General features: G+C 37.0%; 1 pseudogene; it reads right to left on the bottom strand.

Moving 5' to 3' along the window:
• Positions 1 to 13,066: 13,066 nt before the first annotated feature.
• LOC133258034 (tripartite motif-containing protein 60-like) lies at positions 13,067 to 15,398 on the bottom strand (annotated as a pseudogene).
• Between the last annotated feature and the right edge of the window lie 4,591 nt (positions 15,399 to 19,989).

The following is a 19,989-nucleotide window of genomic DNA, read 5'->3' on the forward strand; positions in this document are numbered from 1 at the left end:
CTTTTGAACTGTGGTGTTGGAGAAGACCCCTGAGAGTCCCATGGACTGCAAGGAGTTCCAACCACTCCATTCTAAAGGAGATCAGTTCTGGGATTTCTTTGGAAGGAATGATGCTAAAGCTGAAACTCCAGTACTTTGGCCACCTCATGTGAAGAGTTGACTCATTGGAAAGGACTCTGATGCTGGGAGGGAGTGGGGACAGGAGGAAAATGGGACGACAGAGGATGAGATGGCTGGATGGCATCACTGACTCGATGGACATGAGTTTGAGTGAACTCCGGGAGTTGGTGATGGACAGGGAGGGCTGGTGTGCTGTGATTCATGAGGTTGCAAAGAGTCGGACACAACTGAGCGACAGAACTGAACTGAACTGAATATGAGATGTGAAATGGGAGTTTAAAGACTACTGGCTTTGAATCTAACTCATTGCTTAAGTGGCATATAACTGGATATAAGTACTTATATTACATTTATTAATGCTTAAGATAATATTTAAGGAAACAACAAATGTGAATAGGTTTATCATATGTATGGGCTTTCTTCACTAAATGTTGCTTAACAATTATTTCCTCTTTGAAAAGGTAAAAACATAAGTTGGAATATACATATTGTGAAATTTTAAATTCAGGTATTTTAAGAAAATAAATGAGATTAGTACAGGACAATAAGATTTGTCCATGAGAATAGGTTTGATAACTAGCACTACAAAAACTAATTACCTCAAATAAGATGAGGCAGATACATCAATAATAATGAGAACTGAGAGCCCTCTATGTAGGGTAGGAGGGTAAGTAAGTCCTTAGTGCAAATGTAAACATTATTAAAGAAACAGTTCTGTGGAACTGAGACCCTGCTTTCTTGAGGAAAAATTATGCATAGTTGTTGATCTATTAGAGCAGGGGTCCACAAACTTCAGGATTTTATGTCTGATTATCTGAAGTTGTCTGATGTAATAAAAGCAGAAATAAAGTGCACAATAAATATAATGCACTTGAATAATCCCGAAACTATCCTTCCCCATCCAGGTCCATGGAAAAATTGTCTTCACCACAAAGCTGGTCCCTGGTGCCAAAAAGGTTGAGGACAGTCGTTAGAGTACTGTTGGATTACTGAACCACACACACAGAATTTAGTTATATTCTGATACTCTACACAAATTATTTTTATGTGATTAAATTGCTGAAAACAGGCAGACCCTGTAGAAGATAAGACATGGCCCCCAAAACTCACCACTATTCCCACTATTGTCAGCTACATTATTTGATAGGAAGAAGAATATTGAAATATTGAATAGTGAAGTGAAGTCACTCAGTCGTGTCCGACTCTTTGCGACCCCGTGGACTGTAGCCCACCAGGCTCCTCTGTCCATGGGATTCTCCAGGCAAGAGTACTGGAGTGGGTTGCCATTTCCTTCCCCAGGGGATCTTCCCAACCCAGGGATCAAACCCAGGGATCAAACCCAGGTCTCCCGGATTGCGGGCAGACGCTTTAACCGCTGAGCTACCAGGGAAGCCTGAAATATTGAATACATACTATCAAATATTGAAAACATACTACCTTGGGTCCAATTATAGGCCAATAGAGGAAACTGTTTTTTTCTTTATTCCCCTATATAATATAATGTATGTCTGTACATACATGTACATAATGTATGTACATATAATGTATGTCTCTCATTTCTCATTGCTTTTCCCCCTTTTGTTTTTAGATACTTGAAGTTAAGATGGGACAATTGAGTGGGCTCACATGCTATAAGCTGTTTAAAGTCCTCTAGAAATCACAATTTAAAAGCTTCTTGCCACAGTTCTTAAATACTGTCAGGTGAAATAATAGGAGACAGTCATTAATCAATGTATTCAGGTTTTCATTGTATCCACTTAAATCCTTATGAAATAGAGATGTTCATGTATTCACTCACATATATGCATACTTCAAAAAGAGAGAGGGAAAGTTGACAAGGATGATGTGACAATGGGTCTGAGTTACTGTTTTGAACATGAACAAATGAATGTCTTCCGTGAAATACTACTCACTATATTAAAGGAAAGGTCAATAACTTTGATACCCACAATCTTTGCATGTTTTTTGTTTTTTCTTTAAAAAATTATCTGATTTAATCATAAAATAAGTAAGCATACATATAATTCTATACATCATATATATATATATTGACCACAACATTTTTTCAATTATTATGATTGGATAAGTTCTCAGAACATAGATACACTAAGCATTTCCTGTTTAGAAGTAAAGTAGTAGGCATGTAAATAGAAGATATATGAATTGGTTGAACTTTCATGTGAAAAAGCATGGAAATTGAAGCAAAAGTGAGTTAGCTTTAAAATCTTAGAGAATATTATAAAAATTAATATGAACACAGTATGAACTTGTTATTTGTCATTTTTATGAGTCTTTGAAAAGCTTTAAAATATTTAAATAAAGCCCTGCACATTTTCATTGTAGTATTAAAGTCTATGCCATAAAATATCAAAACATTTAAGGCAACACAAAAATTTAAAGATGTCTTATCAGTTCACATAGATGACATTAAATTCCAAAAAAGTAATCATAGAACACAGCAGGAGTTGATCTCAAGAATATTAATGAAGAAAATGGCATAATTAATATTCTCAAAGTCCCGCATGTAATATTTCTATTTGGGCACGGCTAGCAAAGATGTCAAAACTGCAAACTTTGAATTTGAGAGATTTTATTTTAGTTTTGCAAAATATGTGGAACATGACAATAGTTTTAAAAGATAAAACAAAAACCCCTTATTCAAAATAAATATTTTGTTATTTGCATATAGTTTGAAGATTTCATTCAATATAATGCATTATTAATGTTCAATCCTTACACATCTAGTTCCAACAAGAGAAATTAGCTCTGTTCCTCCCAGGTTCTCCCTCTTACGAAAAAAATGTCCTGGATATAACATAATAAACAACCATAGGCAGACTCTGAAAGTTGGAAAGAAGAAGGCAGAGTGCCTAGGGGCTTAGGGACTTGAGGAATGACACAGTAAACACTCTGGCTATTTTTCCTTCCACATATCCTAGACAGAGCATCGTAGAAGCCTGCAGCCTGAAACTAACACACACACACACACACACCTTCAAGAAAAGCCTTTTCTTCTGAGCTTAAATATGTGAAAATGGCGGCCTAACAAACAGAAACCCTTTTGGTACTACGAACCCTGTTCTAAATCCACCCACCAAAATAACAATCATACCTTCTTTATGGTTGGGTAAAGCCAGGCAAGCCACACATTTTCTTGGTAGAAGCAGGCAATAGTAGACTTCTTCCACTGGGTGGTGCTGGCCAGCTGAGTGGAGGCTGTCTTTCTGTGGAAGTAGATGGTACAGGAATTCTAGGCTAGAGTAGTATCATGGAGTGTGGTGATGAGCTGACTCTTCAGTCTCACTCCACTGCAATGAAACTTCATGAAATATTGCAAAGAGGAGCTAATAACCATTCTACTTCCCCGTGCCTCTGCACACTGTCAGAGGCTCCAACTGTGAGCTGAACCTTAGCATCCACTCTGGAAAAGACACTGACAGAGTAAATAATTAATTTTTGCAGTGTGCTTTTATACTGAAAAATAGAATAGTCAACCCATTAAAATTCTATATCATTTCTAAGTTAAACCTAAAATAATTTTTATATCCTATTTTGAACAGTTTTCATTGAAGATATCAAAAAAATGTTTTGGTGGAATATTCTGATTGATTGACTGCCTGATGACACTTGGCAGGTCCTATGAACTGTAGCCTGCCCGTCTCCCCAAACCATGGGATTCTCCAGACAAGAATATTGGAGTGAATTGCCATGTGCTCCTTCAGTGAATCTTCTAGACCCAGGGATCTAACCTGAGTCTCCTGCATTGCAGGCAGATTCTTTACCACTGAGCCAATTGGGAAGCCTTGATATCTCTTTAAAAAGCATTTTTTAATATAGCATTTCAGTTCAGTTCAGTCACTCAGTTGTGTCCAGCTCTTTGTGACTCTATGGACTGCAGCACACAAGGCCTCCCTGTCCATCACCAACTCCTGGAGCTTGCTCAAACTTGAGTCAGTGATGCCATCCAATGATCTCATGCTCTGTTGTCCCCTTCTCTTACTTCCTTCAATCTTTCCCAGCATCAGGGTCTTTTCCAGTGAGTCAGTTTTTTGCATCAGATGGCCAAAGTATTGGAGTTTCAGCTTCAGCATCAGTCCTTCCAAAGACTATTCAGGACTGATTCCTTTAGGATTGACCAGTTTGATCTCCTTGCATTCCAATGGACTCCTAAGAGTCCTCCAACACCACAGTTCAAAAGCTTGCATTCATTATTTTGTTTATAAGAATTTCTTTAAAATTTTTGAACTACTTGTACCAGTTCAATGTATCAGTTCAGTTCAGTTCAGTCGCTCAGTCGTCTCCAACTCTTTGCAACCCCATGAATCGCAGCACGCCAGGCCTCCCTGTCCATCACCAACTTCCAGAGTTCACCCAAACTCATGTGCATCGAGTCGGTGATACCATCCAGCCATCTCATCCTCTGTCGTCCCCTTCTCCTCCTGCCCCCAATCCCTCCCAGCATCAGGGTCTTTTCCAATGGTGTCAAAACTAACAAATAGCTGTAGCCAAACTTTGTAAACATATGAGTTTTCAGAAGCTATATGCTACCAGATGGGAGACTGTGTGTTCTCCACATGGTAATTAGGTCCTAATGTCTACTCATAAGGCAGACATTTCTTATAAGCAGAGTTACTCATTGGCACACCTTTAAATAATTCATAAAGTATATTTAGGGCCATCTAACAACAAGTCTTACCCACTTGCTTTTTTTTTTTTTTTTTTTTTGCCAGCAACAGAATAGATCACAGCTTGTTGGCTGAGCCCACTGTGGAGTAACTTGGTTTTGGAGACATGCACAAAATTTTCTACAGTTTCTTTAAATACTGGAATCTCATTCAGGAAAGTGAGAATATCACACTATGAGAGACGCAAGGGACTGAGTTGAACTAAGACAAAGCCATGTTAACATCTCCCATCTCATTTTTATGCCACGGCATATGCTCACTGAATAAAATAATTCACAAATCACTTTAAGTACTTGTCTGTATTACATTACTACTTTCCTCCCTCACACTCTCCTTTATTTCCTCTCTGGTTTCTTAATATATATCTTTCATGCTTCTGAATTAAGTGTGTGGATCATCTAGCCTTAAACTTAGCTGTTTTATTTTTTAATGTATGGCAAGTACAGTCCAATTTTTTCATAAAGTACTATTTTTATCTCATTATTCTGGTGGTACCTAGTAAATTGAACATAGAGTTACTACATCGTTACCATTTGGAAAAATGGAGTCCCATTATCTGAAAGCTGTCTTTTAGAACAACATTATTTTTTTTTCCCAATGGTAATGAATGTAAATTTTAATGAACTAAAGATAAACACATGGTTTATGTATCAATGTTTTTCTTCAGTGCTATTCCTCTCCCAACCAAAGTTTTCCACATGGGCAAGGAGGCAGCTGGAACATAAACATTAGGGGGGATACAAGGAATGGTGAGAAAGGGAATGGAAAACATTATCTGCACAAACCATATCTTTAGGCAGGTCTGTGACAATTTCACTAATGTTGCTTATTGTTTTTCTCTCCACTAACTCCATGCAGAACTTGTTTCATTACATTTTGGAGCCCATGAGCTCACAGAAAGTTACAAGACAGAAGATACACATTAAAAAAAAAAATGAAGGCAAAAGGTTCACAGCACATTTTTTGATTTTTCCAGAAACAAACAATGCTATCAATATCAGTATTTTGATATTTCTTGGACAGTTACTCATGCTTTTAATGCTCCTACAATAATCTAATTTTCATTAGCCAGGAGCTTCTATGTCTGAACCCATTGTTTTTCTCCTTGTGTAAAGAAACAGTATGTAAATAGGCCATCAAACTACCTCATCGGTGTGTTTATCGTGTTTGTCACTTAGCAAAAGCAGTAGCAAGGATTTATATTTTCATACAGCTTTTCAATAAAAGATTACAATTGAATATGTAAGCACAGAGGTGTTTGGCCAATCACATGACAGGAATTCACTAAATAACAACAGCAAATTTGCCAGGAAAGCAAGACAATTGTAATTTCCAAATCTTTTATTTAAAAATTAACATTAAAGAAGATTTAGTATAGATGAATGACAAGATGACCTCAACTAAGTTTTTTTTTCTAATTACAAAAAGTTGCATAATAATGCAAAAAAAATGTTTATTATAATTATATATTGAACTTTGCTGTGTCCTTTACTTGTATTTTCTCAATTTATTTTCATAAGATCTCTGTTTGACAGGTACTATTATATTTATGTTATATTAAAAGAAGCTGCATCAGAGAATTTAGTAATTTACTCAAGGACACACACTATTGAAATATAAAAGATGTGAAGTCAAGCAAACAGTAGGATATAGAATTCACATGTTTAACCACAATATTTATTTAATATACATTTAACTCTTTTAGTATATTAATATTCTAACCTTTTGTTTTATCTCTTTATCTCTGCCTTAATTTTTAGTAAAATGTATACATTTAAAATGTGCTATTATAAGTTATTTAAACATTTCATTAGTTATAATTTGATTTTAAAACAAGTGGGGGAAATGTTTCTGTGTATAAAAATTACATTTCTATTGTTATTTTTAATTTTTGTGAAGAGTAGTAAGCATGAAGGCAAACAGATGGGGGAAAAGTGGAAACTGTCAGATTTCATATTCTTGGTCTCCAAATTCAACGTGGACGGTGACTGCAGTCACAAACTTAAAAGACTCTTGCTCCTTGGATGAATAGCTGTGACAAAACTAGATAGTGCTTTAAAAAGCAGACATGACTTTGACAACAAAGGCTACGGTTTTTCCAGTAGTCATGTATGGATGTGAGTTGGACCATAAAGTAGCCTGAGCACCAAAGAATGAATGCTTTCGAACTGTGGTGCTGGAGAAGACTCTTGAGAGTCCCTTGAGCTGCAAGGCGATCAAAGAAGTCAATCTTAAAAGAAATCAGTCCTGAATATTCATTGGAAGGACTGATGCTGAAGCTGAAACTTCAATACTTTGGCCACCTGATGTAAAGAGCCAACTCATTGGAAAAGACCCTGATGCTAGGAACAATTGAAGGCAGGAGGAGTAGGGGACGACAGAAGATGAGATGTTTGGATGGCATCACTGACTCAGTGGACATGAGTTTGAGCAAATTCAGGGAGATAGTGAAGGACAGGGAAGCTTGGAGTGTTACAGTACATGGGGGTCACAGAGTCAGACCCAACTGAGCAATTGAACAAGTAAGCATGGGATCGGCTGTATACTCTTTTGTAAAATTAGTTTCAAATACTTTGTAATATTAATTCAGACACTCCAAAAGTCAAAAGAACCACACAGAATGTATATTTTATACATCCCATAGATGAATGAGAAAAACATGTTTTTTAAGGCTGAAGTAGCTGTCATCCTCCTCCCCCATCATCTATATTCCAATTCTGTATACATCATAGACATGAATGATTTAACACTCTTACCACAAATACAATGAATGTAAAAATATTTGTACACTCAGTCATATTTCCTTTAATAGTATTTGATGATATTCCTCAAACAATATTGGATATTAATAGTTGTGCTTAAACATTTTAGCCCTTCTCTACTCCAAACTAATAAAGTATAAAAACAGCAATACATATACTGGCCAAAATACAGAGATTCTCTGCTGGCTCAGTGGTAAAGATCTGCCTGCCAATGCAAGAGACATAGGTTGATCCCTGGGTTGGGAAGATCCCTTGGAGGATGGCATGGCAACCCACTCCAGTATACTTGCCTGAAAAATCCCATGGACAGAGAAGCATGGCAGCTATAGTCCATGGGGTTGCAAAGAGTTGGACACAACTGAGTGACTGAGCACACATGGTCAAAATACAATATCACATTAATTCAGAACCTTGATACTAGCCTCACTGCAAAAAGCACTCAAGGTGTTTTAAACACGCTAGATACTGATTTGCCCAAAAACAGATCAAGAAAGTGGAGAATATGTGCCTGTATTGGAGGGGGATAAGGAAGGAAGAGACATAAAACCTTCCCCTAGTGACCTAAAGATGGCAGAGAAAACAAACGATGTACATTACCTTCTTGAAAAAAATTCAAAATCAATGCAAAAGAAACAAGAGTCAAAAAAAGTGAGCAGCACATTTTATGTTAATCTCGCTATACATAAACACAAATAAATCATTATTAAAATTTCAAGATCAAATAAAACTCTGCATGTAGCAGTAAAAAAATAATTGAATGGACAAAACATTTCCCAACATCATAAATGATAAGTGAAAGTATTTTTAAAAGTTCCTTACCATTTCAATGTGCGTGGGTATGTTGTTGAAAGCTTCCCATGTATGGCCCACACTGCAGATGGTGATTGCAGCCATGAAATTAAAATACACTCCTTGGAAGGAAAGTTATGACCAACCTAGATAGCATATTTAAAAGCAGAGACATTACTTTGCCAACAAAGGTCCGTCTAGTCAAGGCTATGGTTTTGCCAGTGGTCATGTATGGATGCGAGAGTTGGACTGTGAAGAAAGCTGAGTGTGGAAGAATTGATGCTTTTGAACTGTGGTGTTGGAGAAGACTCTTGAGAGTCTCTTGGACTGCAAAGAGATCCAACCAGTCCATTCTAAAGGAGATCAGTCCTGGGTGTTCTTTGGAAGGAATGATGCTAAAGCTGAAACTCCAATACTTTGGCCACCTCATGAAAAAAGTTGACTCATTGGAAAAGACTCTGATGCTGGGAGGGATTGGGGGCAGGAGGAAAAGGGGATGACAGAGGCTGAGATGGCTGGATGGCATCACGGACTCGATGGACATGAGTTTGAGTGAGCTCCGGGAGTTGGTGATGGACAGGGAGACCTGGCATGCTGCGATTCATGGGGTCATAAAGAGTCAGACACGACTGAGCGACTGAACTGAACTGAGTTTGGGAAATTGTGCCTACTATGCCATCCATTTGCAAGGACAGAAATTAAATGTGATATATAACTTAAGAAAAATGAAACAATAAAAATAAAAGATGCTAGGAAGCATCATGAAACTGATAAAAATGTACCTCAAAACTTCGTCCCTGTGTGTCTCTTTGTATGTCTGCTTCTGCTTTGCTCTTCACTTTCACTCAATTATTTTTATGTATTTTTCTTCTGACCGGGTTCTGGAACTCTTCGTTTTTCTAGTTGATACATCAGTAAATAAAGATAACATCTCCTCAAAGCTTTGTATCTGACAAGCCAAGACACCAAATTTTCTCTGTATCCTTGCTTCAGAATTTTTGTTGAGAACTCTGTTTCATCTTAGGAAAGCTTCCCAACAATGACAGATGTCAGGAAAATATTGAAAGTATCTGAATAGGAATAGAAGCAAGGAGAAAGGGCAAAGCCTGGAAAAGTTGTGCCAGGGAGATAAAGCCATTGTTTGCTTGCAAACTTGTCATCAGATAACCAACACAGGAACTAATGTGTGTACACACACTCTGGTCACCGCAAGGTCATTTTTAGACATACCTTTATATATCCCAGGCCTCCCTGGTAGCTCAGACAATAAAAAATCTGCCTGCAATGCAGAAGACCTGAGTTCAATCCCCAGGTCAGGAAGATCCTCTTGAGAAGGAAGTGGCCACCCTTTCCTGTATTCTTGCCTGGGAAATTCCATGGACAGAGGAGCCTGGAGGCTACAGTCCATGGATCAAAAAGAGCTGAATATGACTGAGCAACTAAGCATGGCTATCCGTCCCGCTCAGGATATACAACACAAAATGCAGAACAATCTAAGGGATTGTCCAAGTATTGCAACCAGAGGAATGAGATGTGGCCACTGTTGTGTGCATTTATACACAGTTGTTTTGGTTTTTACTCTGATGTTTCTGTTGTCTTAACGATTCTATTTTACAAACGTCAAGTACCAATAGGCATGTACAGATGGATTGCTTAAAACTTTCATATTTACTATATTGGGAGATAAATAGCAACTTTGCAATGGCCTTTATGATAGAAGATATATTAAATGGCTAATGGCTGTGATGTAAATGAAAGAAGTAACAAAATCAGGTAAATTCTTGTTTCCTCCCTTTCATAAAATAAGTAAGATATTAGGGGAGAATATCTAGTTGTTTCTTATTTTGCCTTTGTTGACTATTTCTATACCTAGCATTTTCCATAAAAAGTGACATGAACAATCTCTTGTTCATCACATTTGGTGCTTTGTTGGACTTGTGACACTCTTCAGTAAACATCAGTTGATGTTTTATATTATCTATTTTATATTATGGGGTTGTGTGTGTGTGTGTGCTAAGTCACTTCAGTTGTGTTCTACTCTATACTACCCTATGGACTGCGGGCTGCCAACCTCCTCTGTCCATGGGATTCTCCAGGCAATAATACTGGAGCAGGTCGCCATGCCCTCCTCCAGGGGATATTCCTGACCTGGGGATTGAACCTGTTCTTTTACATCTCCTGCATTGGCAGGTGGGTTCTTTAGCACTAGCACCACCTGGGAAGCTTAAGTTATTAAAATTACATTTCACAAACATTCCTTAATCATGATCTTTAAATCTCCCCAATTGCTGAAACTATTATCCATAGCTGGGATGTGTGCTCTAAGTTACTTAATTTAGGCTGGCAATCCAGATTTTATTTTCATCATTCATCATTTTATCTTTCCACGAAATATTGCTCCAAAAACATGAATTTAAAGTTTGTAAACAGATTTTTTTAATGATATGACTAAGTATTTGTCTTTGAAATACTGCCACAAACTTCAACATGTTTTCCAATCCAATGCTGTTTAAACAGTGCAAAAATAAACATAGGGCAGTTGGGGTGGAGTGTAGCCCTCATTAGAATCATTAGAGGGAGTTTAGAGAGGATTGGTTTCCCAGGTAGCTCAGATCATAAAGAATCTGCCTGCAATGTGGAAAATCTGAGTTTGATCCCTGGATCGGCAAGATTCCCTGGAGAAGGGAATGGCAACCGGCTCGGTTTTCTTGTCACTGAGAATTTTATGGATGAATGAGCCTGGCAGACTACAGTCCATGGGGTCACAAAGAGTCAGACAAGACTGAGCAACTAACATTTCAGTTCAGGCACTCAGTCATGTCTGACTCTTTGCTACCCCATAGGCTGCAGCACACCAGGCTTCCCTGTCCATCATCAACTCCCAGAGCTTACTCAAACTCATGTCCATCGAGTTGGTGATGCCATCCAACCATCTTGTCCTCTGTCATCCCCTTCTCCTCCTGCCTTCAATCTTACAGAAGAGTTAAGTTGTCATCACTTCTGAGGTTGTCCAAAGGTACCTTCATCCCAAAGCAAAGGGTTTCAGGGTTTTTTGTTTGTTTGTTTGTTTTTAGCAACCATTCTAATTCTAGGTTTAAAGATGCTTTATGGCATTGATTCATCAAAGTTCATGGTTATCTGATTTTTTTGTCTTTTTTTTTTTTTTAAGGTAAGTAGCTATTTCTAAAAGGCTCCTCATTTAGCCATCACGTATTTACTCTATTATGCCATAAACACTTCAATGAGGTGCAGTGGGGAGTGGTGTTTCTCTCTCTTCAATCCTTCCTGAAGGTGAAATTTTTAGAAAAGGGGTTCAAAACCAATGACACTACAGTGGCTCACTACAGACTTTGTTTAAAAAAAAAAATAGATAGATACTGTATTAATCAGGGTTCTCCAGAGAAAAGGGATCAATAGAATGTGCATTATATACAAAGAGAGATTTTTTTTTTTTTTTTTAAGGACTTGGCTTATACGATTGTAAATGCTGGCAGGTCCAAAATCTACAGGGTAGACTGACAGGCTGGAGAAGGTGAAAAGTTGATGCTACAGTTCCAGCCTGAAGGCAGACCACAGGCTGAACCACATCTCCTTTGGGAAATCTGTCTTTTTTCTCTTAAGGTCTTCAACTGATTGGATGAGGCCCACCCATGTTGAGAAGGGTAATGTGCTTTACTCAAGAGTCATTGACTTAAATGTTAAACTCAACTGCAAAACACCTTTGTAGTGACACTTAGACTGGGGTTTAACAAAATATCTATGTATCATAGCCTAGTCAAGTTCATATGTGAAATTAATCATTGCAGATGTTAAGTAATATAATTCTCAAATATTTTATCTTAGAATTTCAAAGCACTTGACAACTGTACCCATAACCTCCATGAAATTGGTATTGTATGTTTTTATAGTTGTTTAAAATAAAGAATGAAAATATATCTTTTTTATCATAAAACTTAATATAAATTCCTGAGGCTAGATTTACTGTCTAAATTACATGCACAGACTGATGGAAAATAAAACAGTTGTTTCCCATGTTCTTTATCTTTCATAATCTGTTACTGAAGAGATTTTTAGTTTCAGAATCTGTTCCAGCATAGAAATATGGCCAAAGGGCTTGTGTAAAATAACCATTAAAATATAGAAAAGTGACATCATTCTTATTATAAAAGGAAACTTCACCCATCTCTTGGTCCAGAAAAATGCCTGCCTTACTGGGTTTCACTAATGGCATAAGCTAGATTCTATTATGATCCAGTGCAATGAAACTCCCTCAACTTTCCCAATTGCCCCGAATTCACCTGGAACTAATGGCTAATTCTACCCATTTAAGTTTTTTTCCACTACTACCTCCAAGTAATGTCTGCCAAGATTAGATCAGATCAGATCAGATCAGTCACTCAGTTGTGTCCTACTCATTGCGACCCCATGAATCGCAGCACGACAGGCCTCCCTGTCCATCACCAACTCCCAGAGTTCACTGAGACTCACGTCCATCGAGTCAGTGATGCCATCCAGCCATCTCATCCTCTGTCGTCCCCTTTTCCTCCTGCCCCCAATCCCTCCCAGCATCAGAGTCTTTTCCAATGAGTCAACTCTTAAATCTATTCAAATTCAGGACAACAGGGCAAAAGAAAACCTCCTTGGTCTATAACAATGATTTTTTTGGTCTTTCTATATTACATAATTTACTATCCTCAAAGGTAATAAATCTCAATATACTGTTTCAATGTTTAGAATCACATCCACTGGAAATATCTTGAAAATTTTGACCAAGTCAGAATACTGTAGAGGAATACTGAATCAATATTTCTTTAATCAGCATGAAAAGAGATTGAGGTATTTTAGGTTTTTCTTTCTGCAGTGCATACTCTTAATATATGTCTACAATTTCAGTTCCGACTACACACTCACCTTCCACCTTGCTCTATAGATATTTTAATGTGGAGACATGATTGAACAATTACATAAGATTTTCATTTAATTATGCTATAATGTCCGTCTCTTCATTTTGTATTTGCCTGAAAGTGGCCTCTTCTTTATTCAGTGGAAACAGTTTAACTTGTTCAAATTAAGAAATTATTCTTTATCTTACATTTTATTTTTTTCTCAGTGCCAATGATTAGCTTGCAAAGTTAATCACTTTTCAACTCCTTCTACATTATCCTTCAAGGGCTCAATGCTACATTCTAGAATTTTCCTGTGACAGGAGTTAGCATTCTTTATAAGATATATGTAGTGCTTCTTGTATTTAGGAGAGAAGCGGCACTGTGTACAAAAAGCTCTGAGACCTTCTCACTGAAAAGAGTCAAAAGCTGATTCTACTTCTCGAAAATTTCATTCTCTTCCTGCCTCTTCCTTTTTCTTCTTTTTCCCTCAGATCTGGAGAGTACCTTAATGCTTTCAGTCAAGCTACTAAGTTGGGATTTCCTGCTGAAATTCTTTTCTGGACAGTAAAATGGCAGACATGGCATGGAAAGCTATAATCTAGATCCTTATCTAGGATGTATTTGCACAGGAGAGACTTAATTGTGACCACTGTGGTAGTCAGGGGTCGTTAGGTAGCTCCGATAGATGAAACGGCCAGACTATTCTTCTAGGTCTGCCAGGGCTGAGCCTTGGACAAAAGTAGCACATAAAATAATACCCCCTTCATCAGGGACTGCCTCTCTAGAGCTGAAGACACAGTGAGGCATGGACATTCCCCTGACCTTGGAAACTAGTTTTAAGTTTCACTGGCCTGGTATGCTGACAGCAGGAACTGAAATCTTCTTTAATATCTTTCTTCTTAGCTCTGGAGGTAGCTGCCAAGAAAGATCCCCAATTTGAAGATCTTTTATATGTCGCCCATCTAAAGTTAACGTCAGTGATTTTCTCTTCCAGAAAGTAGCCACAGATCCAAGCAAGCAAGAAATCATACCTTTATAATTTAGACATCTAAAGAATGTCACCTTAACCAATGACAGACGGATGATTTAGAGCAGCTGGCTTAGGTGCTTAGGCCCAAGACTGCAGAGGAGCTTCTGAGGTTCATACGGCACAGAGGACAAAGACCTCAGCACAAACCTGCATGCTTGGGTCATGCATCAAAGCTGCACACTTAACCACTGCAATGATTAGCATTCCTCCATAAAGGGCCACTATGGTCTTTTGAAGATCATTATAAACACACACAATGGCAACCCACTCCAGTACTCTTGCCTGGAAAATCCCATGGATGGAGGAGCCTGGTGGGCTGCAGTCCATGGGGTCGCTAAGAGTCGGGCACAACAGAGCGACTTCACTTTCACTTTTCTCTTTCATGCATTGGAGAAGGAAATGGCAACCCACTCCAGTGTTCTTGTCTGAAGAATCCCAGGGATGGGGGAGCCTGGTGGGCTGCCGTCTATGGGGTCGCACAGAGTCAGACACGACTGAAGCGACTTAGCAGCAGTAGCAGCAGCATAAACCCACACACACACACACACTCCAATCCAATCAAACCGTGCCATTGGAAACTGAAAATGAATTCAACCACAACCTACAGAGAGAAAATCCTGCTTCCACTGCTTATACCTTTGTCTCATTTCAGTCTTTCTCCAAAAGTACATCAGATTAATTGAATTAAAGCATTTCCTGTCAATATTCTACCCCAGCGATTCTCAAAATGTGGTCACCGGGTCCATCAACAGGTTCTAAGGTTACACCCCTGACCTACTGAATCAGAAAGTCTGGAGGCAGAAACTCATCAATCTGTATTTTTGCAATCCTTACAAAGATTCTGTTGAACCTAAATTTTGACAGTCAAGGCTCTACACAAAATCTTGTAGTGGCTTTCTCAGAGCTAAAATCAAAGTCCTTGTGATGGTCTAGGACCTAAGGATCCTTTTTTTCCTCTCATACTTTTTTTCTGCTTGTTAACTTTGGATACACTGTTTTCTTGGCTTTTCCTTGAGTAAAACAGATTCTTTAACATCTTTTTACATTGTAACTTTTGTTTCCTTTGTCCAATACCTTGCTTGCCTTCGTGATTCTTGTACTTCAATACACATGGAATGTCACTCATTCAGTGAGTCCTTTTAGATTCTTTGCCTAAATTCTTTGCCTCACACCTCCACTGAGAATCTCTCTCCCTAGCTTACTATATTTTTAGCCTGTCTGCTTCCCATATTAGATTCCAAGAGCTGAGATTGTGAAAAGCAGTTTTTTGTATGGTTGCTTGTTTTTCCTTGCTTGGTTCACTTCTGAGACCCATGAACATCCAATTTTGCATGCAATAATCAATATACTGGTGTGGAACAACTGAATGAAAAGAATATTTTAAGTAGAAAATTACATGAAATTCTTCATAATCTATATCCTGTATAATTTATAAAAATTAAAAGGTCATATATTTACTTTGTAGCATGATTGGATGCCCTGTTTTTTGGATTATACGATCCTTATATTACGGGCTTCCCTGTTGGTTCAGTGGTAAAAAAAAAAAAAACAAAAACAAAAACACATGCAGTGCAGGAGACACAGGACACGTGGGTTTGATCCCTGGGTTGGGAAGATCTGAAATGCATAAGTATGAAGTGAAGTGAAAGTGTTAGTTGCTCAGTCAGTGTCTGACTGCAACTCCATGGACTGTAGCCCACCAGCGCAGGTCTACGGAGTCACAAAGAGTCGGACATGACTGAGCAACTAACATTTTCACTTCATTTCATACTTATATATTTCACAAGTGTACACTTCATTGCAAATTTATGTTTTCTACTTGAAATTTTAGAGAGATTGATTTCAATATATTTATATTGGTTTAACTATTGCCCATGAAAGTCATTATGTTTATAATATTTTATGTTTTATCCTTCATTATTCCTATGTTTTATTCTATATCTTTCCTTCTTAATATGAAAGATAAACATGAAAATTTTCTCACTTTTTTCAGAATTTCTTAAGCAATATTGGAATCATAATGGGCTTCTCATTCTATTTATTTAAAAATATATAGAACATTTCCCATAGTAGAGCAAAACATATCTTCCATTTTATAATTATTCTAAAGTCAATTTTCACTTACATTTTCAAACTTCTTTATTTCATATTTTGGAACCTGATCATTTCATTGCCATATATTGGAGGAAAGGAGCTCCCTGCAGAGAACTTGATGGTGTTTTCTTGGTCACTAAATACCTATTTCTCACATTGGGGATTATTAATGATTTTCTTTCATAATTCTCATCATTTCTGCACTTTTACAAAATTTATCATGAGCAGAGAGAGATGTGTGAATTCATTTACTCTTTTGTCAGTTTTTATTCAAATTAATTTGCTGCTGTTCAATATGGGTGCTCTCTTATTTTTGGTGATGATTTGTAGTCTTTTTTCTCCCAGTTCTATGAAAGAAATTTCACAGAAAAGCTCATCCTTTTTAACTACTTTTCCCAAAGATTTTTTAAAATTTTACTTTTGAAATATGTGAAAGAAGGAATGAATAATGGGGTGGATGATCAGCTCCATTTCTTTATGAGCATTAAATTTTATAAAAACAACATTGGCACAGGATGGTAGCCATGGGGAATTACATTATTTCAAAATTTTTTAGTAAAATCATTTTAACTGTAAGTATAGAGAATGGGAAAGTCTTTTCTTGCTAAAACTTTAAGAATAAAACCTTTCATTTGTTCATTTATTAAGCAAAATCTTTGGGTTACAGAAAGTTTTAAGTATAAATGATTTTCTTTAATTAAAAGTTAAACATAAAAAAGAATAGGTATTTTATATAATAACTCTGAGGCCCTGGGATTTCAGTTATATAAATATATGAATTATTTACCTGTCTTTTCTTTTGTAACTTCAATAAGTATGTGACCCTAGTCAAAGGGTCAACTTTTCTCCAGGGTCACTACAGAATTTCTAGAAGTATTACTATTAGTTGTTACTATTAGTTCCTTTTTATTACCTCTGTAGATATTATCTGTCTGAACTTTTCTACTTAACAAAGTGAGCCTTGCCAGTTTATCGACTCTGGGTATATCTGAAGGATAAGAGAGAAAAAAGAGAGAAACTCAAAATATGGAATATAGCAATTTTCACCCCATTCCCTGAGTTTTACTCAAAATACTCTCATGGGTAACCCAAACAGTCATGATACTTCCCATGTGGATAATTATTTTACCACTGAAAGATTTTTTTTCACAAGAACTATATTTATCAAACAACAATTTTTGCATAAAAAATCTAAATAGTCTAATTTTTCTCTACAGTTTTTTGAAATGTGCTGCTGAACTGCCTGTTCTCCAACTGCTTAAATTATAACCTGCTAAACTTTTCTTAAGTGAGTATGTGCTGAACTTGATGTATTTATGGTTCAGATTTTCTGAAAACAGGATTTTTATCATCAATGAAGAAATGATACATGAAATGTCTACTTTTACACATAAAATAATTCTTACAATAATCAGTAGTAGTGATAAAGAATAAGCTAACTTCTTTAAACAACGAGTTTAACATTAAGTGTACATTTTGTTTATAATTAAAATTTAAAATGTAATAAAATTATTTTTTAAAGATAGAATTATACTACCTATAGTTATAATCATGGCAGCTGACCCCATTACTTCATGGCAAATAAAAGGGGAAAATATGGAAGTAATAACAGATTTCCCCTTCTTGGGCTCTAAAATCACTGTGGATAGTGACTACAGCCATGAAATCAAAATACATTTTCTTCTTGGCAAGAAAGCTATGACAAACCTAGACAGTGTATTGAAAAGCAGAGGCAATGCTCTGCTAACAAAGGTCCATGTAGTCAAGGTATGGTCTTCCCAATGGTGCTGAAGCTCCAGTATTTTGGTCCCCTGATGTGAACACCTGGCTCATTGGGAAAGTCCCTGATGCTAGGAAGATTGAGAGCAGGAGGAGAAGAGGGCATCAGAGGATGAGTTGGCTGATGCAATGGATATGAACTTGGGCAAACTTCGGGAGATGGTGAGGGACAAGCAGGCCTGGCATGCTGCAGTCCATTGGCTCTGAAAGAGTCCGACATGACTGGGTGACTGAGCAACAACAGCATAGTTATAATTGCTAGACCTAGTGATTATTTTCAAGACTTTTGAAAAATTAGATGGAAATGGACTATAGCACTAGAGACAAAACTAATGAAGTGATGTAAATAAAATGGTTAATTGGCAGCATGCATGGACCACAAAATGAGGACAATTATCAACTTACAAGGAATAACAGCCAATATACAATGGGTATGATTACCCTAATTGAATGTACCTGAGTTACTAAAATATTAGAGAAAGGCTGCGTGAAAAGCATTTTAGTTTTGGTGTTAGAAGAAGGCTCTATAAGGAGATGACATGTGAGCCAAGGAGGGGATAAGGGCATGTGACAGCATGTGACTCAAATCCCATGACAACTCAGGTTCTTGGGGAGAGGATTCCAGGCAGAGAAAAGAGTGAAAGCAAAGGACCTAAGTTAGGAAGGATTCTAATGAAACATGATACTGTGTTTTTTAGCATAGAGTGGCGAATATTTTATTTCCTTCCATTTTTATGCTATTTCTGTTATTTTTGACATTAATTTGAAGAATTATGAGTTTTACCCTTAACTAATAGTAAATATCTAAGGGTATTTTTCTTTTTTCTGAGCACAAATTTAACTATGTCACATGGGTTTTACTGTGTAGTGAATTTTTTATTATTTTCTTATCTGTAAAATAAATGCCATAGTAGTTTTCATCTTGTAGGAAAGTTTTAAGAATTAAATGATTGAGGGGCAGAAATATAGCAATAACTCAACATATATTAGCTATTTCTCCTTATTTCTCTTATCTTTATTATTATTCTTAATGATATCCATGTTTTATTATGAATTCTTTGTGCATTATCGTATATTATTTGATTTTGTTCTGTTTTGTGCACTCCAGCGACTTAGAGATTATGTTCTTATATTTGTGTTTCATAATTTACAGTCTGGATAGGATTCTTACTCCACTGTAACATCCACAAAATATATTAGAACACATATTTCCTTCTACATGCACTTTACTCTTTGTTATTTCTTGTTATTATCTCCACCTACACCACCCATTTTAACTTCATATATGTTTATGAAGATTACATTCTATTCTGTAATGGGAGCTATTTAGAATTATCTCCATACTTAAATAGTTTATTATTGCTCATTTATTGCTTTAAAACTTATATTCAAAAGCTTAGTGACAACGGCAAACATTTGTATGCTTTGAGCTGCTGTGGTCCAGAACTTCAAGTGTGTTGCTGTGTGGTGATCTTGCCTATAGTTTATTATTTCTCATGAGGTTGCACTCAAACTGCTGGTGGGTGCGATCTCCTTCCAGGGCTTGCCTGAGAGAAGCATTAGCAGGATTCAGTTCTTCAGGTTCTTAGACTGAGGCATTCCATTTCGCAAGGACTCAGTTTCTCTCCATGGGGAACCTCCTCAGTGCAGCTCGTGTCATGGCAGCTGCTTACTTTGGAGCAAGCAAATGAGAGACAGAAGCCAAAATGAAAGCCATTGTCTTTTTATAGTCTCATCTGGGAACTGATATCTGCCATATTCTGTTCCTTAGAAGGAGGTTAATAAATGCCGCCTGCACTCAAGGGAAGGGAATTACGTGAGGGAATGAATTCCTTGAGGCAGGT

The sequence above is a fragment of the Bos javanicus genome, chromosome 12, assembly GCF_032452875.1.
Source record: "Bos javanicus breed banteng chromosome 12, ARS-OSU_banteng_1.0, whole genome shotgun sequence".
Taxonomy (NCBI): domain Eukaryota; kingdom Metazoa; phylum Chordata; class Mammalia; order Artiodactyla; family Bovidae; genus Bos; species Bos javanicus.